Below are 25,685 nucleotides of genomic sequence, written 5' to 3'. Positions count from 1 at the left end.
TTGGTCTTGGACCATTCGAAAAAGGCCTTGGTGGGATTCCTTGAAGAACTTGGATCGTACACGTGTGACTGGGCCCAATGGAACTCGGACCAGCTCATTGCGTGGGCCCAGATCCATACACACGTCACTGATACGTTCCTCCATCAACTCGTTTCGAGACACGTAGCACGCTTGCCCAAGGATCTAGCGAGGTGGTCCAACGCCTGGATTGCGGAACCTAGAATCAAGCGGGACGATAAGATTTAATTATAGGCGTTGGAACGATGACTCCACAGAGGTGATTTCTCGAATGGATAGGTCGGTAGAACAATCTAGGACGGGACGCAATAATGCTTACAACCCTTGCCAAAGCAAGTGAAAAGGCTCGAATATCTCTTAACAAGAAGAATTGACATTAATCAAATTGTATTGATCCAACTTGTGTCCAAAACCCTTTCAAAGCAAGCCCTTTTATAGTCTAGGGGTTTCTAAAACCCTAAAGGAGCAGTCGGCCATCTTGGTGTCTAGATTGGCCGATCCATGCTTCTATTACGCAGTTAATCTAACTCTAAGCAACATTAAGGCCTAAAGACCCTACTCGGCCCAATCACTTGGAGGCCCGCTTGACTCTCTGATGCGCTCAATGACTTGAAAAGGCCCGTCTCCTCGTGGTGACAGCTTGCTTTGCCGTTGTTTTGGAAACCTCTCCTTGCGCAAATGTAACCAGACCCAATCACCTGGTTCAAAGACAAGCTTGCGCCTTTGATGGCACGTACCAAGGCTTGGAGGGACTCCTTGAATCTCTTAGCTCGTCCTCGTGTCACTGGTCCTTGGGGCACCATCACAGGGTCTACTTGCACATTTTGGGCCTCGTGCTCAACCGCATCACTCTCCATGGAATTGGATCAGGGTGTAGATGATTTACTTGTTTCCTTCTTGGCCTTCAATATCCCTATGGAGTCCATGTTGGTCTTGGACCATTCGAACAAGGCCTTGGAGGGATTCCTTGAAGAACTTGGCTCGTACACGTGTGACTGGGCCCAATGGAACTCGGATCAGCTCATTGCGTGGGCCCTGATCCATACACACGTCACTGATACGGTCCTTAATTAACTCGTTTCGAGACACGTAGCACGCTTGCCCAAGGATCTAGCGAGGTGGTCCAACGCTTGGATTGCGGAACCTAGAATCAAGCGGGACGATAAGATTTAATTATAGGCGTTAGAACGATGACTCCACAGTGGTGATTACTCGAATGGATAGGTCAGTAGAACAATCTAGGACGAGATGCAATATTGCTTACAACCCATGCCAAAGCAAGTGAAAAGGCTCGAATATCTCTTAACAAGAAGAATCGACATTAATCAAATTGTATTGATCCAACTTGTGTCCAAAACCCTTGCAAAGCAAGCCCTTTTATAGGCTAGAGGTTTCTAAAACCCTAAAGGAGCAGTCGGCCATCTTGGTGTATAGATTGGTCGACCCATGCTTCTATTACGCAGTTAATCTAACCCTAAGCAACATTAAGGCCTAAAGACCCAACTCGGCCCAATCACTTGGAGGCTCGCTTGACTCTCCATCGGCTTGCATCATGGTGTAGATGTTTTGCATGTCTCCTTATAGGCCTTCAATATCCCTGTGGACTCCATGTTGGTCTTGGACCATTTGAACAAGGCCTTGGAGGGATTTCTTTAAGAGCCTGGCTCGTGCATGTGTGACTAGGCCCAATAGAACTCGGACCGGATCATTTTGTGGGCCATGATCCACGCACACATCACTGATACGGTCCTTGATCAACTCGTTACGAGACACATAGCACGTTTGCTCAAGTATCTAGCGAGGTGATCCAACGCTTGGATTGCGGAACCTAGAATCAAACGGACAACACGATTTGATTATAGGGGGTAGAACGACGACTCCACAGTGGTGATTACTCTAATAGATACGTCGGTAGAACAATCTAGGACGAGACGCAAGATTGCTCACAACCCTTGCAAAGCAAGTAAAAAGGCTCGACTCTCTCTTGACAAGAAGAATCGAAAATAACCAAACTTTATTGATCCAACTTGTGTCCAAGACCCATATAATGCAAGCCCATTTATAGGCTAGAGGTTACTAAAACCCTACGAAAACCCTAAAAGAGCAGTCGGCCATCTTGGTATCAAGACGGGCCGGCCCATGCTTCTACTAATTAGTTAATGCAACCCTAAGCAACATTAAGGCCTAAAGACCCTACTCGGCCCAATCACTTAGAGGCCCGCTTGACTCTCCATAGGCTTGGATCATGGTGTATACGATTTGCTTGTATCCTTCTTGGCCTTCATGTTGGTCTTGTATCCCTATGGACTCCATGTTGGTCTTGGACCATTCGAACAAGGCCTTGGAGGGATTCCTTGAAGAACTTGGCTCGTACACGTGTGACTGGGCCTAATGGAACCGGATTAGCTCATTGCGTGGGCCCTGATCCTTACACACGTCACTGATACGGTCCTCGATCAACTCGTTTCGAGACACGTAGCACGTTTGCCCAAGTATCTAGCGAGGTGGTCCAACGCTTGGATTGTGGAACGAAGAATCAAGCGGGATGATAAGATTCAATTATAGGCGTTGGAACGATGACTCCACAGAGGTGATTTCTCGAATGGATAGGTCGGTAGAACAATCTAGGACGGTACGCAGTATTGCCTACAACCCTTGCCAAAGCAAGTGAAAAGGCTCGAATATCTCTTAACAAGAAGAATCGACACAAATCAAATTGTATTGATCCAACTTGTGTCCAAAACCCTTGCAAAGCAAGCCCTTTCATAGGCTAGAGGTTTCTAAAACCCTAAAGGAGCGGTCGGCCATCTTGGTGTCTAGATTGGCCGACCCATGCTTCTATTACGCAGTTAATCTAACTCTAAGCAACATTATGGCCTAAAGATCCAACTCGGCCCAATCACTTGGAGGCCCGCTTGACTCTCGACGGGTTTGGATCATGGTGTAGATGATTAGCTTGTATCCTTTTTGTCCTTCAATATCCCTTTGGACTCCATGTTGGTCTTGAACCATTCGAACAAGGCCTTGGTGGGATTCCTTGAAGAACTTGGATCGTACACGTGTGACTGGGCCCAATGGAACTCGGACCAGCTCATTGCGTGGGCCCAGATCCATACACGCGTCACTGATACGGTCCTCCATCAACTCGTTTCGAGACACGTAGCACGCTTGCCCAAGGATCTAGCGAGGCGGTCCAACGCCTGGATTGCGGAACCTAGAATCAAGCGGGACGATAAGATTTAATTATAGGCGTTGGAACGATGACTCCACAGAGGTGATTACTCGAATGGATAGGTCGGTAGAACAATCTAGGACGGTGCGCAATATTGCATACAACCCTTGCCAAAGCAAGTGAAAAGGCTCGAATATCTCTTAACAAGAAGAATCGACATAAATCAAATTGTATTGATCCAACTTGTGTCCAAAACCCTTGCAAAGCAAGCCCTTTCATAGGTTAGAGGTTTCTAAAACCCTAAAGGCGCGGTCGGCCATCTTGGTGTCTAGATTGGCCGACCCATGCTTCTATTACGCAGGTAATCTAACCCTAAGCAACATTAAGGCCTAAAGATCCAACTCGGCCCAATCACTTGGAGGCCCGCTTGACTCTCTGGGTTTGGATCATGGTGTAGATGATTTGCTTGAATCCTTCTTGGCCTTCAATATCCCTATGGACTCCATGTTGGTCTTGGACCATTCGAACAAGGCCTTGGTGGGATTCCTTGAAGAACTTGGATCGTACACGTGTGACTGGGCCCAATGGAACTCGGACCAGCTCATTGCGTGGGCCCAGATCCATACACACGTCACTGATACGGTCCTCCATCAACTCGTTTCGAGACACGTAGCACGCTTGCCCAAGGATCTAGCGAGGTGGTCCAACGCCTGGATTGCGGAACCTAGAATCAATCGGGACGATAAGATTTAATTATAGGCGTTGGAACGATGACTCCACAGAGGTGATTACTCGAATGGATAGGTCGGTAGAACAATCTAGGACGGTACGCAATATTGCATACAACCCTTGCCAAAGCAAGTGAAAAGGCTCGAATATCTCTTAACAAGAAGAATCGACATAAATCAAATTGTATTGATCCAACTGGTGTCCAAAACCCTTGCAAAGCAAGCCCTTTTACAGGCTACAAGTTTCTAAAACCATGAAGGAGCAGTCGGCCATATTGGTGTCTAGATTGGCCGATCCATGCTTCTATTACGCAGTTAATCTAACTCTAAGCAACATTATGGCTTAAAGACCCTACTCGGCCCAATCACTTGGAGGCCCGCTTGACTCTCCATGGGATTGGATCAGGGTGTAGATGATTTGCTTGTATCCTTCTTGGCCTTCAATATCCCTATGGACTCCATGTTGGTCTTGGACCATTCGAACAAGGCCTTGGAGGGATTCCTTGAAGAACTTGGCTCGTACACGTGTGACTGGGCCCAATGGAACTCCGACCAGCTCATTGCGTGGGCCCTGATCCATACACACGTCACTGATACGGTCCTCGATCAACTCGTTTCGAGACACATTGCACGTTTGCCCAAGGATCTAGCGAGGTGGTCCAACGCCTGGATTGCAGAACCTAGAATCAAGCGGGACGATAAGATTTCATTATAGGCGTTGGAACGATGACTCCACAGAGGTGATTACTCGAATGGATAGGTCGGTAGAACAATCTAGGACGAGACGCAATATTGCTTACAACCCATGCCAAAGCAAGTGAAAAGGCTCGAATATCTCTTAATAAGAAGAATCGACATTAATCAAATTGTATTGATCCAACTTGTGTCCAAAACCCTTGCAAAGCAAGCCCTTTTATAGGCTAGAGGTTTCTAAAACCCTAAAGGAGCAGTCGGCCATCTTGGTGTCTAGATTGGCCGACCCATGCTTCTATTACGCAGTTAATCTAACCCTAAGCAACATTAAGGCCTAAAGACCCTACTCGGCCCAATCACTTGGAGGCTCGCTTGACTCTCCATCGGCTTGGATCATGGTGTAGATGTTTTGCTTGTCTCCTTCTAGGCCTTCAATATCCCCATGGACTCCGTGTTGGTCTTGGACCATTTGAACCAGGCCTTGGAGGGATTTCTTTAAGAGCTTGGCTCGTGCATGTGTGACTAGGCCCAATAGAACTCTGACCGGATCATTTTGTGGGCCATGATCCATGCACACATTACTGATACGGTCCTTGATCAACTCGTTACGAGAAACATAGCACGTTTGCTCAAGTATATAGCGAGGTGATCCAACGCTTGGATTGCGGAACCTAGAATCAAACGGACAACACGATTTGATTATAGGGGGTAGAACGACGACTCCACAGTGGTCGGTAGAACAATCTAGGACGAGACGCAAGATTGCTCACAACCCTTGGAAAGGCAAGTAAAAAGGCTCGACTCCCTCTTGACAAGAAGAATCGAAATTAACCAAACTTTATTGATCCAACTTGTGTCCAAGACCCTTATAATGCAAGCCCATTTATAGGATAGAGGTTACTAAAACCCTACGAAAACCCTAAAAGAGCAGTCGGCCATCTTGGTATCAAGACGGGCCGGCCCATGCTTCTACTAATTAGTTAATGCAACCCTAAGCAACATTAAGGCCTAAAGACCCTACTCGGCCCAATCACTTGGAGGCCCGCTTGACTCCCCATGGGATTGGATCATGGTGAATACGATTTGCTTGTATCCTTCTTGGCCTTCAATATCCCTATGGACTCCATGTTGGTCTTGGACCATTCGAAAAAGGCCTTGGTGGGATTCCTTGAAGAACTTGGATCGTACACGTGTGACTGGGCCCAATGGAACTCGGACCAGCTCATTGTGTGGGCCCTGATCCATACACACGTCATTGATACGTTCCTCCATCAACTCGTTTCGAGACACGTAGCACGCTTGCCCAAGGATCTAGCGAGGTGGTCCAACGCCTGGATTGCGGAACCTAGAATCAAGCGGGACGATAAGATTTAATTATAGGCGTTGGAACGATGACTCCACAGAGGTGATTTCTCGAATGGATAGGTCGGTAGAACAATCTAGGACGGGACGCAATAATGCTTACAACCCTTGCCAAAGCAAGTGAAAAGGCTCGAATATCTCTTAACAAGAAGAATTGACATTAATCAAATTGTATTGATCCAACTTGTGTCCAAAACCCTTTCAAAGCAAGCCCTTTTATAGTCTAGGGGTTTCTAAAACCCTAAAGGAGCAGTCGGCCATCTTGGTGTCTAGATTGGCCGATCCATGCTTCTATTACGCAGTTAATCTAACTCTAAGCAACATTAAGGCCTAAAGACCCTACTCGGCCCAATCACTTGGAGGCCCGCTTGACTCTCTGATGCGCTCAATGACTTGAAAAGGCCCGTCTCCTCGTGGTGACAGCTTGCTTTGCCGTTGTTTTGGAAACCTCTCCTTGCGCAAATGTAACCAGACCCAATCACCTGGTTCAAAGACAAGCTTGCGCCTTTGATGGCACGTACCAAGGCTTGGAGGGACTCCTTGAATCTCTTAGCTCGTCCTCGTGTCACTGGTCCTTGGGGCACCATCACAGGGTCTACTTGCACATTTTGGGCCTCGTGCTCAACCGCATCACTCTCCATGGAATTGGATCAGGGTGTAGATGATTTACTTGTTTCCTTCTTGGCCTTCAATATCCCTATGGAGTCCATGTTGGTCTTGGACCATTCGAACAAGGCCTTGGAGGGATTCCTTGAAGAACTTGGCTCGTACACGTGTGACTGGGCCCAATGGAACTCGGATCAGCTCATTGCGTGGGCCCTGATCCATACACACGTCACTGATACGGTCCTTAATTAACTCGTTTCGAGACACGTAGCACGCTTGCCCAAGGATCTAGCGAGGTGGTCCAACGCTTGGATTGCGGAACCTAGAATCAAGCGGGACGATAAGATTTAATTATAGGCGTTAGAACGATGACTCCACAGTGGTGATTACTCGAATGGATAGGTCAGTAGAACAATCTAGGACGAGATGCAATATTGCTTACAACCCATGCCAAAGCAAGTGAAAAGGCTCGAATATCTCTTAACAAGAAGAATCGACATTAATCAAATTGTATTGATCCAACTTGTGTCCAAAACCCTTGCAAAGCAAGCCCTTTTATAGGCTAGAGGTTTCTAAAACCCTAAAGGAGCAGTCGGCCATCTTGGTGTATAGATTGGTCGACCCATGCTTCTATTACGCAGTTAATCTAACCCTAAGCAACATTAAGGCCTAAAGACCCAACTCGGCCCAATCACTTGGAGGCTCGCTTGACTCTCCATCGGCTTGCATCATGGTGTAGATGTTTTGCATGTCTCCTTATAGGCCTTCAATATCCCTGTGGACTCCATGTTGGTCTTGGACCATTTGAACAAGGCCTTGGAGGGATTTCTTTAAGAGCCTGGCTCGTGCATGTGTGACTAGGCCCAATAGAACTCGGACCGGATCATTTTGTGGGCCATGATCCACGCACACATCACTGATACGGTCCTTGATCAACTCGTTACGAGACACATAGCACGTTTGCTCAAGTATCTAGCGAGGTGATCCAACGCTTGGATTGCGGAACCTAGAATCAAACGGACAACACGATTTGATTATAGGGGGTAGAACGACGACTCCACAGTGGTGATTACTCTAATAGATACGTCGGTAGAACAATCTAGGACGAGACGCAAGATTGCTCACAACCCTTGCAAAGCAAGTAAAAAGGCTCGACTCTCTCTTGACAAGAAGAATCGAAAATAACCAAACTTTATTGATCCAACTTGTGTCCAAGACCCATATAATGCAAGCCCATTTATAGGCTAGAGGTTACTAAAACCCTACGAAAACCCTAAAAGAGCAGTCGGCCATCTTGGTATCAAGACGGGCCGGCCCATGCTTCTACTAATTAGTTAATGCAACCCTAAGCAACATTAAGGCCTACAGACCCTACTCGGCCCAATCACTTAGAGGCCCGCTTGACTCTCCATAGGCTTGGATCATGGTGTATACGATTTGCTTGTATCCTTCTTGGCCTTCATGTTGGTCTTGTATCCCTATGGACTCCATGTTGGTCTTGGACCATTCGAACAAGGCCTTGGAGGGATTCCTTGAAGAACTTGGCTCGTACACGTGTGACTGGGCCTAATGGAACCGGATTAGCTCATTGCGTGGGCCCTGATCCTTACACACGTCACTGATACGGTCCTCGATCAACTCGTTTCGAGACACGTAGCACGTTTGCCCAAGTATCTAGCGAGGTGGTCCAACGCTTGGATTGTGGAACGAAGAATCAAGCGGGATGATAAGATTCAATTATAGGCGTTGGAACGATGACTCCACAGAGGTGATTTCTCGAATGGATAGGTCGGTAGAACAATCTAGGACGGTACGCAGTATTGCCTACAACCCTTGCCAAAGCAAGTGAAAAGGCTCGAATATCTCTTAACAAGAAGAATCGACACAAATCAAATTGTATTGATCCAACTTGTGTCCAAAACCCTTGCAAAGCAAGCCCTTTCATAGGCTAGAGGTTTCTAAAACCCTAAAGGAGCGGTCGGCCATCTTGGTGTCTAGATTGGCCGACCCATGCTTCTATTACGCAGTTAATCTAACTCTAAGCAACATTATGGCCTAAAGATCCAACTCGGCCCAATCACTTGGAGGCCCGCTTGACTCTCGACGGGTTTGGATCATGGTGTAGATGATTAGCTTGTATCCTTTTTGTCCTTCAATATCCCTTTGGACTCCATGTTGGTCTTGGACCATTCGAACAAGGCCTTGGTGGGATTCCTTGAAGAACTTGGATCGTACACGTGTGACTGGGCCCAATGGAACTCGGACCAGCTCATTGCGTGGGCCCAGATCCATACACGCGTCACTGATACGGTCCTCCATCAACTCGTTTCGAGACACGTAGCACGCTTGCCCAAGGATCTAGCGAGGCGGTCCAACGCCTGGATTGCGGAACCTAGAATCAAGCGGGACGATAAGATTTAATTATAGGCGTTGGAACGATGACTCCACAGAGGTGATTACTCGAATGGATAGGTCGGTAGAACAATCTAGGACGGTGCGCAATATTGCATACAACCCTTGCCAAAGCAAGTGAAAAGGCTCGAATATCTCTTAACAAGAAGAATCGACATAAATCAAATTGTATTGATCCAACTTGTGTCCAAAACCCTTGCAAAGCAAGCCCTTTCATAGGTTAGAGGTTTCTAAAACCCTAAAGGCGCGGTCGGCCATCTTGGTGTCTAGATTGGCCGACCCATGCTTCTATTACGCAGGTAATCTAACCCTAAGCAACATTAAGGCCTAAAGATCCAACTCGGCCCAATCACTTGGAGGCCCGCTTGACTCTCTGGGTTTGGATCATGGTGTAGATGATTTGCTTGAATCCTTCTTGGCCTTCAATATCCCTATGGACTCCATGTTGGTCTTGGACCATTCGAACAAGGCCTTGGTGGGATTCCTTGAAGAACTTGGATCGTACACGTGTGACTGGGCCCAATGGAACTCGGACCAGCTCATTGCGTGGGCCCAGATCCATACACACGTCACTGATACGGTCCTCCATCAACTCGTTTCGAGACACGTAGCACGCTTGCCCAAGGATCTAGCGAGGTGGTCCAACGCCTGGATTGCGGAACCTAGAATCAATCGGGACGATAAGATTTAATTATAGGCGTTGGAACGATGACTCCACAGAGGTGATTACTCGAATGGATAGGTCGGTAGAACAATCTAGGACGGTACGCAATATTGCATACAACCCTTGCCAAAGCAAGTGAAAAGGCTCGAATATCTCTTAACAAGAAGAATCGACATAAATCAAATTGTATTGATCCAACTGGTGTCCAAAACCCTTGCAAAGCAAGCCCTTTTACAGGCTACAAGTTTCTAAAACCATGAAGGAGCAGTCGGCCATATTGGTGTCTAGATTGGCCGATCCATGCTTCTATTACGCAGTTAATCTAACTCTAAGCAACATTATGGCTTAAAGACCCTACTCGGCCCAATCACTTGGAGGCCCGCTTGACTCTCCATGGGATTGGATCAGGGTGTAGATGATTTGCTTGTATCCTTCTTGGCCTTCAATATCCCTATGGACTCCATGTTGGTCTTGGACCATTCGAACAAGGCCTTGGAGGGATTCCTTGAAGAACTTGGCTCGTACACGTGTGACTGGGCCCAATGGAACTCCGACCAGCTCATTGCGTGGGCCCTGATCCATACACACGTCACTGATACGGTCCTCGATCAACTCGTTTCGAGACACATTGCACGTTTGCCCAAGGATCTAGCGAGGTGGTCCAACGCCTGGATTGCAGAACCTAGAATCAAGCGGGACGATAAGATTTCATTATAGGCGTTGGAACGATGACTCCACAGAGGTGATTACTCGAATGGATAGGTCGGTAGAACAATCTAGGACGAGACGCAATATTGCTTACAACCCATGCCAAAGCAAGTGAAAAGGCTCGAATATCTCTTAATAAGAAGAATCGACATTAATCAAATTGTATTGATCCAACTTGTGTCCAAAACCCTTGCAAAGCAAGCCCTTTTATAGGCTAGAGGTTTCTAAAACCCTAAAGGAGCAGTCGGCCATCTTGGTGTCTAGATTGGCCGACCCATGCTTCTATTACGCAGTTAATCTAACCCTAAGCAACATTAAGGCCTAAAGACCCTACTCGGCCCAATCACTTGGAGGCTCGCTTGACTCTCCATCGGCTTGGATCATGGTGTAGATGTTTTGCTTGTCTCCTTCTAGGCCTTCAATATCCCCATGGACTCCGTGTTGGTCTTGGACCATTTGAACCAGGCCTTGGAGGGATTTCTTTAAGAGCTTGGCTCGTGCATGTGTGACTAGGCCCAATAGAACTCTGACCGGATCATTTTGTGGGCCATGATCCATGCACACATTACTGATACGGTCCTTGATCAACTCGTTACGAGAAACATAGCACGTTTGCTCAAGTATATAGCGAGGTGATCCAACGCTTGGATTGCGGAACCTAGAATCAAACGGACAACACGATTTGATTATAGGGGGTAGAACGACGACTCCACAGTGGTCGGTAGAACAATCTAGGACGAGACGCAAGATTGCTCACAACCCTTGGAAAGGCAAGTAAAAAGGCTCGACTCCCTCTTGACAAGAAGAATCGAAATTAACCAAACTTTATTGATCCAACTTGTGTCCAAGACCCTTATAATGCAAGCCCATTTATAGGATAGAGGTTACTAAAACCCTACGAAAACCCTAAAAGAGCAGTCGGCCATCTTGGTATCAAGACGGGCCGGCCCATGCTTCTACTAATTAGTTAATGCAACCCTAAGCAACATTAAGGCCTAAAGACCCTACTCGGCCCAATCACTTGGAGGCCCGCTTGACTCCCCATGGGATTGGATCATGGTGAATACGATTTGCTTGTATCCTTCTTGGCCTTCAATATCCCTATGGACTCCATGTTGGTCTTGGACCATTCGAAAAAGGCCTTGGTGGGATTCCTTGAAGAACTTGGATCGTACACGTGTGACTGGGCCCAATGGAACTCGGACCAGCTCATTGCGTGGGCCCAGATCCATACACACGTCACTGATACGGTCCTCCATCAACTCGTTTCGAGACACGTAGCACGCTTGCCCAAGGATCTAGCGAGGTGGTCCAACGCCTGGATTGCGGAACCTAGAATCAAGCGGGACGATAAGATTTAATTATAGGCGTTGGAACGATGACTCCACAGAGGTGATTTCTCGAATGGATAGGTCGGTAGAACAATCTAGGACGGGACGCAATAATGCTTACAACCCTTGCCAAAGCAAGTGAAAAGGCTCGAATATCTCTTAACAAGAAGAATTGACATTAATCAAATTGTATTGATCCAACTTGTGTCCAAAACCCTTTCAAAGCAAGCCCTTTTATAGTCTAGGGGTTTCTAAAACCCTAAAGCAGCAGTCGGCCATCTTGGTGTCTAGATTGGCCGATCCATGCTTCTGTTACGCAGTTAATCTAACTCTAAGCAACATTAAGGCCTAATGACCCTACTCGGCCCAATCACTTGGAGGCCCGCTTGACTCCCCATGGGATTGGATCAGGGTGTAGATGATTTGCTTGTATCCTTCTTGGCCTTCAACATCCCTATGGACTCCATGTTGGTCTTGGACCATTCGAAAAAGGCCTTGGTGGGATTCCTTGAAGAACTTGGATCGTACACGTGTGACTGGGCCCAATGGAACTCGGACCAGCTCATTGCGTGGGCCCAGATCCATACACACGTCACTGATACGGTCCTCCATCAACTCGTTTCGAGACACGTAGCACGCTTGCCCAAGGATCTAGCGAGGCGATCCAACGCCTGGATTGCGGAACCTAGAATCAAGCGGGATGATAAGACTCAATTATAGGCGTTGGAACGATGACTCCACAGAGGTGATTACTCGAATGGATAGGTCGGTAGAACAATCTAGGACGGTACGCAGTATTGCCTACAACCCTTGCCAAAGCAAGTGAAAAGGCTCGAATATCTCTTAACAAGAAGAATCGACACAAATCAAATTGTACTGATCCAACTTGTGTCCAAAACCCTTGCAAAGCAAGCCCTTTCATAGGCTAGAGGTTTCTAAAACCCTAAAGGAGCGGTCGGCCATCTTGGTGTCTAGATTGGCCGACCCATGCTTCTATTACGCAGTTAATCTAACTCTAAGCAACATTATGGCCTAAAGATCCAACTCGGCCCAATCACTTGGAGGCCCGCTTGACTCTCGACGGGTTTGGATCATGGTGTAGATGATTAGCTTGTATCCTTTTTGTCCTTCAATATCCCTTTGGACTCCATGTTGGTCTTGGACCATTCGAACAAGGCCTTGGTGGGATTCCTTGAAGAACTTGGATCGTACACGTGTGACTGGGCCCAATGGAACTCGGACCAGCTCATTGCGTGGGCCCAGATCCATACACGCGTCACTGATACGGTCCTCCATCAACTCGTTTCGAGACACGTAGCACGCTTGCCCAAGGATCTAGCGAGGCGGTCCAACGCCTGGATTGCGGAACCTAGAATCAAGCGGGACGATAAGATTTAATTATAGGCGTTGGAACGATGACTCCACAGAGGTGATTACTCGAATGGATAGGTCGGTAGAACAATCTAGGACGGTGCGCAATATTGCATACAACCCTTGTCAAAGCAAGTGAAAAGGCTCGAATATCTCTTAACAAGAAGAATCGACATAAATCAAATTGTATTGATCCAACTTGTGTCCAAAACCCTTGCAAAGCAAGCCCTTTCATAGGTTAGAGGTTTCTAAAACCCTAAAGGCGCGGTCGGCCATCTTGGTGTCTAGATTGGCCGACCCATGCTTCTATTACGCAGGTAATCTAACCCTAAGCAACATTAAGGCCTAAAGATCCAACTCGGCCCAATCACTTGGAGGCCCGCTTGACTCTCTGGGTTTGGATCATGGTGTAGATGATTTGCTTGAATCCTTCTTGGCCTTCAATATCCCTATGGACTCCATGTTGGTCTTGGACCATTCGAACAAGGCCTTGGTGGGATTCCTTGAAGAACTTGGATCGTACACGTGTGACTGGGCCCAATGGAACTCGGACCAGCTCATTGCGTGGGCCCAGATCCATACACACGTCACTGATACGGTCCTCCATCAACTCGTTTCGAGACACGTAGCACGCTTGCCCAAGGATCTAGCGAGGTGGTCCAACGCCTGGATTGCGGAATCTAGAATCAATCGGGACGATAAGATTTAATTATAGGCGTTGGAACGATGACTCCACAGAGGTGATTACTCGAATGGATAGGTCGGTAGAACAATCTAGGATGGTACGCAATATTGCATACAACCCTTGCCAAAGCAAGTGAAAAGGCTCGAATATCTCTTAACAAGAAGAATCGACATAAATCAAATTGTATTGATCCAACTGGTGTCCAAAACCCTTGCAAAGCAAGCCCTTTTACAGGCTACAAGTTTCTAAAACCATGAAGGAGCAGTCGGCCATATTGGTGTCTAGATTGGCCGATCCATGCTTCTATTACGCAGTTAATCTAACTCTAAGCAACATTATGGCTTAAAGACCCTACTCGGCCCAATCACTTGGAGGCCCGCTTGACTCTCCATGGGATTGGATCAGGGTGTAGATGATTTGCTTGTATCCTTCTTGGCCTTCAATATCCCTATGGACTCCATGTTGGTCTTGGACCATTCGAACAAGGCCTTGGAGGGATTCCTTGAAGAACTTGGCTCGTACACGTGTGACTGGGCCCAATGGAACTCCGACCAGCTCATTGCGTGGGCCCTGATCCATACACACGTCACTGATACGGTCCTCGATCAACTCGTTTCGAGACACATTGCACGTTTGCCCAAGGATCTAGCGAGGTGGTCCAACGCCTGGATTGCAGAACCTAGAATCAAGCGGGACGATAAGATTTCATTATAGGCGTTGGAACGATGACTCCACAGAGGTGATTACTCGAATGGATAGGTCGGTAGAACAATCTAGGACGAGACGCAATATTGCTTACAACCCATGCCAAAGCAAGTGAAAAGGCTCGAATATCTCTTAATAAGAAGAATCGACATTAATCAAATTGTATTGATCCAACTTGTGTCCAAAACCCTTGCAAAGCAAGCCCTTTTATAGGCTAGAGGTTTCTAAAACCCTAAAGGAGCAGTCGGCCATCTTGGTGTCTAGATTGGCCGACCCATGCTTCTATTACGCAGTTAATCTAACCCTAAGCAACATTAAGGCCTAAAGACCCTACTCGGCCCAATCACTTGGAGGCTCGCTTGACTCTCCATCGGCTTGGATCATGGTGTAGATGTTTTGCTTGTCTCCTTCTAGGCCTTCAATATCCCCATGGACTCCGTGTTGGTCTTGGACCATTTGAACCAGGCCTTGGAGGGATTTCTTTAAGAGCTTGGCTCGTGCATGTGTGACTAGGCCCAATAGAACTCTGACCGGATCATTTTGTGGGCCATGATCCATGCACACATTACTGATACGGTCCTTGATCAACTCGTTACGAGAAACATAGCACGTTTGCTCAAGTATATAGCGAGGTGATCCAACGCTTGGATTGCGGAACCTAGAATCAAACGGACAACACGATTTGATTATAGGGGGTAGAACGACGACTCCACAGTGGTCGGTAGAACAATCTAGGACGAGACGCAAGATTGCTCACAACCCTTGGAAAGGCAAGTAAAAAGGCTCGACTCCCTCTTGACAAGAAGAATCGAAATTAACCAAACTTTATTGATCCAACTTGTGTCCAAGACCCTTATAATGCAAGCCCATTTATAGGATAGAGGTTACTAAAACCCTACGAAAACCCTAAAAGAGCAGTCGGCCATCTTGGTATCAAGACGGGCCGGCCCATGCTTCTACTAATTAGTTAATGCAACCCTAAGCAACATTAAGGCCTAAAGACCCTACTCGGCCCAATCACTTGGAGGCCCGCTTGACTCCCCATGGGATTGGATCATGGTGAATACGATTTGCTTGTATCCTTCTTGGCCTTCAATATCCCTATGGACTCCATGTTGGTCTTGGACCATTCGAAAAAGGCCTTGGTGGGATTCCTTGAAGAACTTGGATCGTACACGTGTGACTGGGCCCAATGGAACTCGGACCAGCTCATTGCGTGGGCCCAGATCCATACACACGTCACTGATACGGTCCTCCATCAACTCGTTTCGAGACACGTAGCACGCTTGCCCAAGGATCTAGCGAGGTGGTCCAACGCCTGGATTGCGGAACCTAGAATCAAGCGGGACGATAAGATTTAATTATAGGCGTTGGAACGATGACTCCACAGAGGTGATTTCTCGAATGGATAGGTCGGTAGAACAATCTAGGACGGGACGCAATAATGCTTACAACCCTTGCCAAAGCAAGTGAAAAGGCTCGAATATCTCTTAACAAGAAGAATTGACATTAATCAAATTGTATTGATCCAACTTGTGTCCAAAACCCTTTCAAAGCAAGCCCTTTTATAGTCTAGGGGTTTCTAAAACCCTAAAGCAGCAGTCGGCCATCTTGGTGTCTAGATTGGCCGATCCATGCTTCTGTTACGCAGTTAATCTAACTCTAAGCAACATTAAGGCCTAATGACCCTACTCGGCCCAATCACTTGGAGGCCCGCTTGACTCCCCATGGGATTGGATCAGGGTGTAGATGATTTGCTTGTATCCTTCTTGGCCTTCAACATCCCTATGGACTCCATGTTGGTCTTGGACCATTCGAAAAAGGCCTTGGTGGGATTCCTTGAAGAACTTGGATCGTACACGTGTGACTGGGCCCAATGGAACTCGGACCAGCTCATTGCGTGGGCCCAGATCCATACACACGTCACTGATACGGTCCTCCATCAACTCGTTTCGAGACACGTAGCACGCTTGCCCAAGGATCTAGCGAGGCGATCCAACGCCTGGATTGCGGAACCTAGAATCAAGCGGGATGATAAGACTCAATTATAGGCGTTGGAACGATGACTCCACAGAGGTGATTACTCGAATGGATAGGTCGGTAGAACAATCTAGGACGGTACGCAGTATTGCCTACAACCCTTGCCAAAGCAAGTGAAAAGGCTCGAATATCTCTTAACAAGAAGAATCGACACAAATCAAATTGTACTGATCCAACTTGTGTCCAAAACCCTTGCAAAGCAAGCCCTTTCATAGGCTAGAGGTTTCTAAAACCCTAAAGGAGCGGTCGGCCATCTTGGTGTCTAGATTGGCCGACCCATGCTTCTATTACGCAGTTAATCTAACTCTAAGCAACATTATGGCCTAAAGATCCAACTCGGCCCAATCACTTGGAGGCCCGCTTGACTCTCGACGGGTTTGGATCATGGTGTAGATGATTAGCTTGTATCCTTTTTGTCCTTCAATATCCCTTTGGACTCCATGTTGGTCTTGGACCATTCGAACAAGGCCTTGGTGGGATTCCTTGAAGAACTTGGATCGTACACGTGTGACTGGGCCCAATGGAACTCGGACCAGCTCATTGCGTGGGCCCAGATCCATACACGCGTCACTGATACGGTCCTCCATCAACTCGTTTCGAGACACGTAGCACGCTTGCCCAAGGATCTAGCGAGGCGGTCCAACGCCTGGATTGCGGAACCTAGAATCAAGCGGGACGATAAGATTTAATTATAGGCGTTGGAACGATGACTCCACAGAGGTGATTACTCGAATGGATAGGTCGGTAGAACAATCTAGGACGGTGCGCAATATTGCATACAACCCTTGTCAAAGCAAGTGAAAAGGCTCGAATATCTCTTAACAAGAAGAATCGACATAAATCAAATTGTATTGATCCAACTTGTGTCCAAAACCCTTGCAAAGCAAGCCCTTTCATAGGTTAGAGGTTTCTAAAACCCTAAAGGCGCGGTCGGCCATCTTGGTGTCTAGATTGGCCGACCCATGCTTCTATTACGCAGGTAATCTAACCCTAAGCAACATTAAGGCCTAAAGATCCAACTCGGCCCAATCACTTGGAGGCCCGCTTGACTCTCTGGGTTTGGATCATGGTGTAGATGATTTGCTTGAATCCTTCTTGGCCTTCAATATCCCTATGGACTCCATGTTGGTCTTGGACCATTCGAACAAGGCCTTGGTGGGATTCCTTGAAGAACTTGGATCGTACACGTGTGACTGGGCCCAATGGAACTCGGACCAGCTCATTGCGTGGGCCCAGATCCATACACACGTCACTGATACGGTCCTCCATCAACTCGTTTCGAGACACGTAGCACGCTTGCCCAAGGATCTAGCGAGGTGGTCCAACGCCTGGATTGCGGAATCTAGAATCAATCGGGACGATAAGATTTAATTATAGGCGTTGGAACGATGACTCCACAGAGGTGATTACTCGAATGGATAGGTCGGTAGAACAATCTAGGACGGTACGCAATATTGCATACAACCCTTGCCAAAGCAAGTGAAAAGGCTCGAATATCTCTTAACAAGAAGAATCGACATAAATCAAATTGTATTGATCCAACTGGTGTCCAAAACCCTTGCAAAGCAAGCCCTTTTACAGGCTACAAGTTTCTAAAACCATGAAGGAGCAGTCGGCCATATTGGTGTCTAGATTGGCCGATCCATGCTTCTATTACGCAGTTAATCTAACTCTAAGCAACATTATGGCTTAAAGACCCTACTCGGCCCAATCACTTGGAGGCCCGCTTGACTCTCCATGGGATTGGATCAGGGTGTAGATGATTTGCTTGTATCCTTCTTGGCCTTCAATATCCCTATGGACTCCATGTTGGTCTTGGACCATTCGAACAAGGCCTTGGAGGGATTCCTTGAAGAACTTGGCTCGTACACGTGTGACTGGGCCCAATGGAACTCCGACCAGCTCATTGCGTGGGCCCTGATCCATACACACGTCACTGATACGGTCCTCGATCAACTCGTTTCGAGACACATTGCACGTTTGCCCAAGGATCTAGCGAGGTGGTCCAACGCCTGGATTGCAGAACCTAGAATCAAGCGGGACGATAAGATTTCATTATAGGCGTTGGAACGATGACTCCACAGAGGTGATTACTCGAATGGATAGGTCGGTAGAACAATCTAGGACGAGACGCAATATTGCTTACAACCCATGCCAAAGCAAGTGAAAAGGCTCGAATATCTCTTAATAAGAAGAATCGACATTAATCAAATTGTATTGATCCAACTTGTGTCCAAAACCCTTGCAAAGCAAGCCCTTTTATAGGCTAGAGGTTTCTAAAACCCTAAAGGAGCAGTCGGCCATCTTGGTGTCTAGATTGGCCGACCCATGCTTCTATTACGCAGTTAATCTAACCCTAAGCAACATTAAGGCCTAAAGACCCTACTCGGCCCAATCACTTGGAGGCTCGCTTGACTCTCCATCGGCTTGGATCATGGTGTAGATGTTTTGCTTGTCTCCTTCTAGGCCTTCAATATCCCCATGGACTCCGTGTTGGTCTTGGACCATTTGAACCAGGCCTTGGAGGGATTTCTTTAAGAGCTTGGCTCGTGCATGTGTGACTAGGCCCAATAGAACTCTGACCGGATCATTTTGTGGGCCATGATCCATGCACACATTACTGATACGGTCCTTGATCAACTCGTTACGAGAAACATAGCACGTTTGCTCAAGTATATAGCGAGGTGATCCAACGCTTGGATTGCGGAACCTAGAATCAAACGGACAACACGATTTGATTATAGGGGGTAGAACGACGACTCCACAGTGGTCGGTAGAACAATCTAGGACGAGACGCAAGATTGCTCACAACCCTTGGAAAGGCAAGTAAAAAGGCTCGACTCCCTCTTGACAAGAAGAATCGAAATTAACCAAACTTTATTGATCCAACTTGTGTCCAAGACCCTTATAATGCAAGCCCATTTATAGGATAGAGGTTACTAAAACCCTACGAAAACCCTAAAAGAGCAGTCGGCCATCTTGGTATCAAGACGGGCCGGCCCATGCTTCTACTAATTAGTTAATGCAACCCTAAGCAACATTAAGGCCTAAAGACCCTACTCGGCCCAATCACTTGGAGGCCCGCTTGACTCCCCATGGGATTGGATCATGGTGAATACGATTTGCTTGTATCCTTCTTGGCCTTCAATATCCCTATGGACTCCATGTTGGTCTTGGACCATTCGAAAAAGGCCTTGGTGGGATTCCTTGAAGAACTTGGATCGTACACGTGTGACTGGGCCCAATGGAACTCGGACCAGCTCATTGCGTGGGCCCAGATCCATACACACGTCACTGATACGGTCCTCCATCAACTCGTTTCGAGACACGTAGCACGCTTGCCCAAGGATCTAGCGAGGTGGTCCAACGCCTGGATTGCGGAACCTAGAATCAAGCGGGACGATAAGATTTAATTATAGGCGTTGGAACGATGACTCCACAGAGGTGATTTCTCGAATGGATAGGTCGGTAGAACAATCTAGGACGGGACGCAATAATGCTTACAACCCTTGCCAAAGCAAGTGAAAAGGCTCGAATATCTCTTAACAAGAAGAATTGACATTAATCAAATTGTATTGATCCAACTTGTGTCCAAAACCCTTTCAAAGCAAGCCCTTTTATAGTCTAGGGGTTTCTAAAACCCTAAAGCAGCAGTCGGCCATCTTGGTGTCTAGATTGGCCGATCCATGCTTCTGTTACGCAGTTAATCTAACTCTAAGCAACATTAAGGCCTAATGACCCTACTCGGCCCAATCACTTGGAGGCCCGCTTGACTCCCCATGGGATTGGATCAGGGTGTAGATGATTTGCTTGTATCCTTCTTGGCCTTCAACATCCCTATGGACTCCATGTTGGTCTTGGACCATTCGAAAAAGGCCTTGGTGGGATTCCTTGAAGAACTTGGATCGTACACGTGTGACTGGGCCCAATGGAACTCGGACCAGCTCATTGCGTGGGCCCAGATCCATACACACGTCACTGATACGGTCCTCCATCAACTCGTTTCGAGACACGTAGCACGCTTGCCCAAGGATCTAGCGAGGCGATCCAACGCCTGGATTGCGGAACCTAGAATCAAGCGGGATGATAAGACTCAATTATAGGCGTTGGAACGATGACTCCACAGAGGTGATTACTCGAATGGATAGGTCGGTAGAACAATCTAGGACGGTACGCAGTATTGCCTACAACCCTTGCCAAAGCAAGTGAAAAGGCTCGAATATCTCTTAACAAGAAGAATCGACACAAATCAAATTGTACTGATCCAACTTGTGTCCAAAACCCTTGCAAAGCAAGCCCTTTCATAGGCTAGAGGTTTCTAAAACCCTAAAGGAGCGGTCGGCCATCTTGGTGTCTAGATTGGCCGACCCATGCTTCTATTACGCAGTTAATCTAACTCTAAGCAACATTATGGCCTAAAGATCCAACTCGGCCCAATCACTTGGAGGCCCGCTTGACTCTCGACGGGTTTGGATCATGGTGTAGATGATTAGCTTGTATCCTTTTTGTCCTTCAATATCCCTTTGGACTCCATGTTGGTCTTGGACCATTCGAACAAGGCCTTGGTGGGATTCCTTGAAGAACTTGGATCGTACACGTGTGACTGGGCCCAATGGAACTCGGACCAGCTCATTGCGTGGGCCCAGATCCATACACGCGTCACTGATACGGTCCTCCATCAACTCGTTTCGAGACACGTAGCACGCTTGCCCAAGGATCTAGCGAGGCGGTCCAACGCCTGGATTGCGGAACCTAGAATCAAGCGGGACGATAAGATTTAATTATAGGCGTTGGAACGATGACTCCACAGAGGTGATTACTCGAATGGATAGGTCGGTAGAACAATCTAGGACGGTGCGCAATATTGCATACAACCCTTGTCAAAGCAAGTGAAAAGGCTCGAATATCTCTTAACAAGAAGAATCGACATAAATCAAATTGTATTGATCCAACTTGTGTCCAAAACCCTTGCAAAGCAAGCCCTTTCATAGGTTAGAGGTTTCTAAAACCCTAAAGGCGCGGTCGGCCATCTTGGTGTCTAGATTGGCCGACCCATGCTTCTATTACGCAGGTAATCTAACCCTAAGCAACATTAAGGCCTAAAGATCCAACTCGGCCCAATCACTTGGAGGCCCGCTTGACTCTCTGGGTTTGGATCATGGTGTAGATGATTTGCTTGAATCCTTCTTGGCCTTCAATATCCCTATGGACTCCATGTTGGTCTTGGACCATTCGAACAAGGCCTTGGTGGGATTCCTTGAAGAACTTGGATCGTACACGTGTGACTGGGCCCAATGGAACTCGGACCAGCTCATTGCGTGGGCCCAGATCCATACACACGTCACTGATACGGTCCTCCATCAACTCGTTTCGAGACACGTAGCACGCTTGCCCAAGGATCTAGCGAGGTGGTCCAACGCCTGGATTGCGGAATCTAGAATCAATCGGGACGATAAGATTTAATTATAGGCGTTGGAACGATGACTCCACAGAGGTGATTACTCGAATGGATAGGTCGGTAGAACAATCTAGGATGGTACGCAATATTGCATACAACCCTTGCCAAAGCAAGTGAAAAGGCTCGAATATCTCTTAACAAGAAGAATCGACATAAATCAAATTGTATTGATCCAACTGGTGTCCAAAACCCTTGCAAAGCAAGCCCTTTTACAGGCTACAAGTTTCTAAAACCATGAAGGAGCAGTCGGCCATATTGGTGTCTAGATTGGCCGATCCATGCTTCTATTACGCAGTTAATCTAACTCTAAGCAACATTATGGCTTAAAGACCCTACTCGGCCCAATCACTTGGAGGCCCGCTTGACTCTCCATGGGATTGGATCAGGGTGTAGATGATTTGCTTGTATCCTTCTTGGCCTTCAATATCCCTATGGACTCCATGTTGGTCTTGGACCATTCGAACAAGGCCTTGGAGGGATTCCTTGAAGAACTTGGCTCGTACACGTGTGACTGGGCCCAATGGAACTCCGACCAGCTCATTGCGTGGGCCCTGATCCATACACACGTCACTGATACGGTCCTCGATCAACTCGTTTCGAGACACATTGCACGTTTGCCCAAGGATCTAGCGAGGTGGTCCAACGCCTGGATTGCAGAACCTAGAATCAAGCGGGACGATAAGATTTCATTATAGGCGTTGGAACGATGACTCCACAGAGGTGATTACTCGAATGGATAGGTCGGTAGAACAATCTAGGACGAGACGCAATATTGCTTACAACCCATGCCAAAGCAAGTGAAAAGGCTCGAATATCTCTTAATAAGAAGAATCGACATTAATCAAATTGTATTGATCCAACTTGTGTCCAAAACCCTTGCAAAGCAAGCCCTTTTATAGGCTAGAGGTTTCTAAAACCCTAAAGGAGCAGTCGGCCATCTTGGTGTCTAGATTGGCCGACCCATGCTTCTATTACGCAGTTAATCTAACCCTAAGCAACATTAAGGCCTAAAGACCCTACTCGGCCCAATCACTTGGAGGCTCGCTTGACTCTCCATCGGCTTGGATCATGGTGTAGATGTTTTGCTTGTCTCCTTCTAGGCCTTCAATATCCCCATGGACTCCGTGTTGGTCTTGGACCATTTGAACCAGGCCTTGGAGGGATTTCTTTAAGAGCTTGGCTCGTGCATGTGTGACTAGGCCCAATAGAACTCTGACCGGATCATTTTGTGGGCCATGATCCATGCACACATTACTGATACGGTCCTTGATCAACTCGTTACGAGAAACATAGCACGTTTGCTCAAGTATATAGCGAGGTGATCCAACGCTTGGATTGCGGAACCTAGAATCAAACGGACAACACGATTTGATTATAGGGGGTAGAACGACGACTCCACAGTGGTCGGTAGAACAATCTAGGACGAGACGCAAGATTGCTCACAACCCTTGGAAAGGCAAGTAAAAAGGCTCGACTCCCTCTTGACAAGAAGAATCGAAATTAACCAAACTTTATTGATCCAACTTGTGTCCAAGACCCTTATAATGCAAGCCCATTTATAGGATAGAGGTTACTAAAACCCTACGAAAACCCTAAAAGAGCAGTCGGCCATCTTGGTATCAAGACGGGCCGGCCCATGCTTCTACTAATTAGTTAATGCAACCCTAAGCAACATTAAGGCCTAAAGACCCTACTCGGCCCAATCACTTGGAGGCCCGCTTGACTCTCCATAGGCTTGGATCATGGTGAATACGATTTGCTTGTATCCTTCTTGGCCTTCAATATCCCTATGGACTCCATGTTGGTCTTGGACCATTCGAACAAGGCCTTGGAGAAAGGCCTTGGTGGGATTCCTTGAAGAACTTGGATCGTACACGTGTGACTGGGCCCAATGGAACTCGGACCAGCTCATTGCGTGGGCCCAGATCCACACACACGTCACTGATACGGTCCTCCATCAACTCGTTTCGAGACACGTAGCACGCTTGCCCAAGGATCTAGCGAGGTGGTCCAACGCCTGGATTGCGGAACCTAGAATCAAGCGGGACGATAAGATTTAATTATAGGCGTTGGAACGATGACTCCACAGAGGTGATTTCTCGAATGGATAGGTCGGTAGAACAATCTAGGACGGGACGCAATAATGCTTACAACCCTTGCCAAAGCAAGTGAAAAGGCTCGAATATCTCTTAACAAGAAGAATTGACATTAATCAAATTGTATTGATCCAACTTGTGTCCAAAACCCTTTCAAAGCAAGCCCTTTTATAGTCTAGGGGTTTCTAAAACCCTAAAGCAGCAGTCGGCCATCTTGGTGTCTAGATTGGCCGATCCATGCTTCTGTTACGCAGTTAATCTAACTCTAAGCAACATTAAGGCCTAAAGACCCTACTCGGCCCAATCACTTGGAGGCCCGCTTGACTCCCCATGGGATTGGATCAGGGTGTAGATGATTTGCTTGTATCCTTCTTGGCCTTCAATATCCCTATGGACTCCATGTTGGTCTTGGACCATTCGAAAAAGGCCTTGGTGGGATTCCTTGAAGAACTTGGATCGTACACGTGTGACTGGGCCCAATGGAACTCGGACCAGCTCATTGCGTGGGCCCAGATCCATACACACGTCACTGATACGGTCCTCCATCAACTCGTTTCGAGACACGTAGCACGCTTGCCCAAGGATCTAGCGAGGCGGTCCAACGCCTGGATTGCGGAACCTAGAATCAAGCGGGATGATAAGATTCAATTATAGGCGTTGGAACGATGACTCCACAGAGGTGATTACTCGAATGGATAGGTCGGTAGAACAATCTAGGACGGTACGCAGTATTGCCTACAACCCTTGCCAAAGCAAGTGAAAAGGCTCGAATATCTCTTAACAAGAAGAATCGACACAAATCAAATTGTATTGATCCAACTTGTGTCCAAAACCCTTGCAAAGCAAGCCCTTTCATAGGCTAGAGGTTTCTAAAACCCTAAAGGAGCGGTCGGCCATCTTGGTGTCTAGATTGGCCGACCCATGCTTCTATTACGCAGTTAATCTAACTCTAAGCAACATTATGGCCTAAAGATCCAACTCGGCCCAATCACTTGGAGGCCCGCTTGACTCTCGACGGGTTTGGATCATGGTGTAGATGATTAGCTTGTATCCTTTTTGTCCTTCAATATCCCTTTGGACTCCATGTTGGTCTTGGACCATTCGAACAAGGCCTTGGTGGGATTCCTTGAAGAACTTGGATCGTACACGTGTGACTGGGCCCAATGGAACTCGGACCAGCTCATTGCGTGGGCCCAGATCCATACACACGTCACTGATACGGTCCTCCATCAACTCGTTTCGAGACACGTAGCACGCTTGCCCAAGGATCTAGCGAGGCGGTCCAACGCCTGGATTGCGGAACCTAGAATCAAGCGGGACGATAAGATTTAATTATAGGCGTTGGAACGATGACTCCACAGAGGTGATTACTCGAATGGATAGGTCGGTAGAACAATCTAGGACGGTGCGCAATATTGCATACAACCCTTGCCAAAGCAAGTGAAAAGGCTCGAATATCTCTTAACAAGAAGAATCGACATAAATCAAATTGTATTGATCCAACTTGTGTCCAAAACCCTTGCAAAGCAAGCCCTTTCATAGGCTAGAGGTTTCTAAAACCCTAAAGGCGCGGTCGGCCATCTTGGTGTCTAGATTGGCCGACCCATGCTTCTATTACGCAGGTAATCTAACCCTA

This window comes from Coffea arabica, chromosome 11c (genome assembly GCF_036785885.1).
Source record: "Coffea arabica cultivar ET-39 chromosome 11c, Coffea Arabica ET-39 HiFi, whole genome shotgun sequence".
In the NCBI taxonomy this organism is placed as follows: domain Eukaryota; kingdom Viridiplantae; phylum Streptophyta; class Magnoliopsida; order Gentianales; family Rubiaceae; genus Coffea; species Coffea arabica.
Note: the sequence above shows the minus strand (reverse complement) of the source record.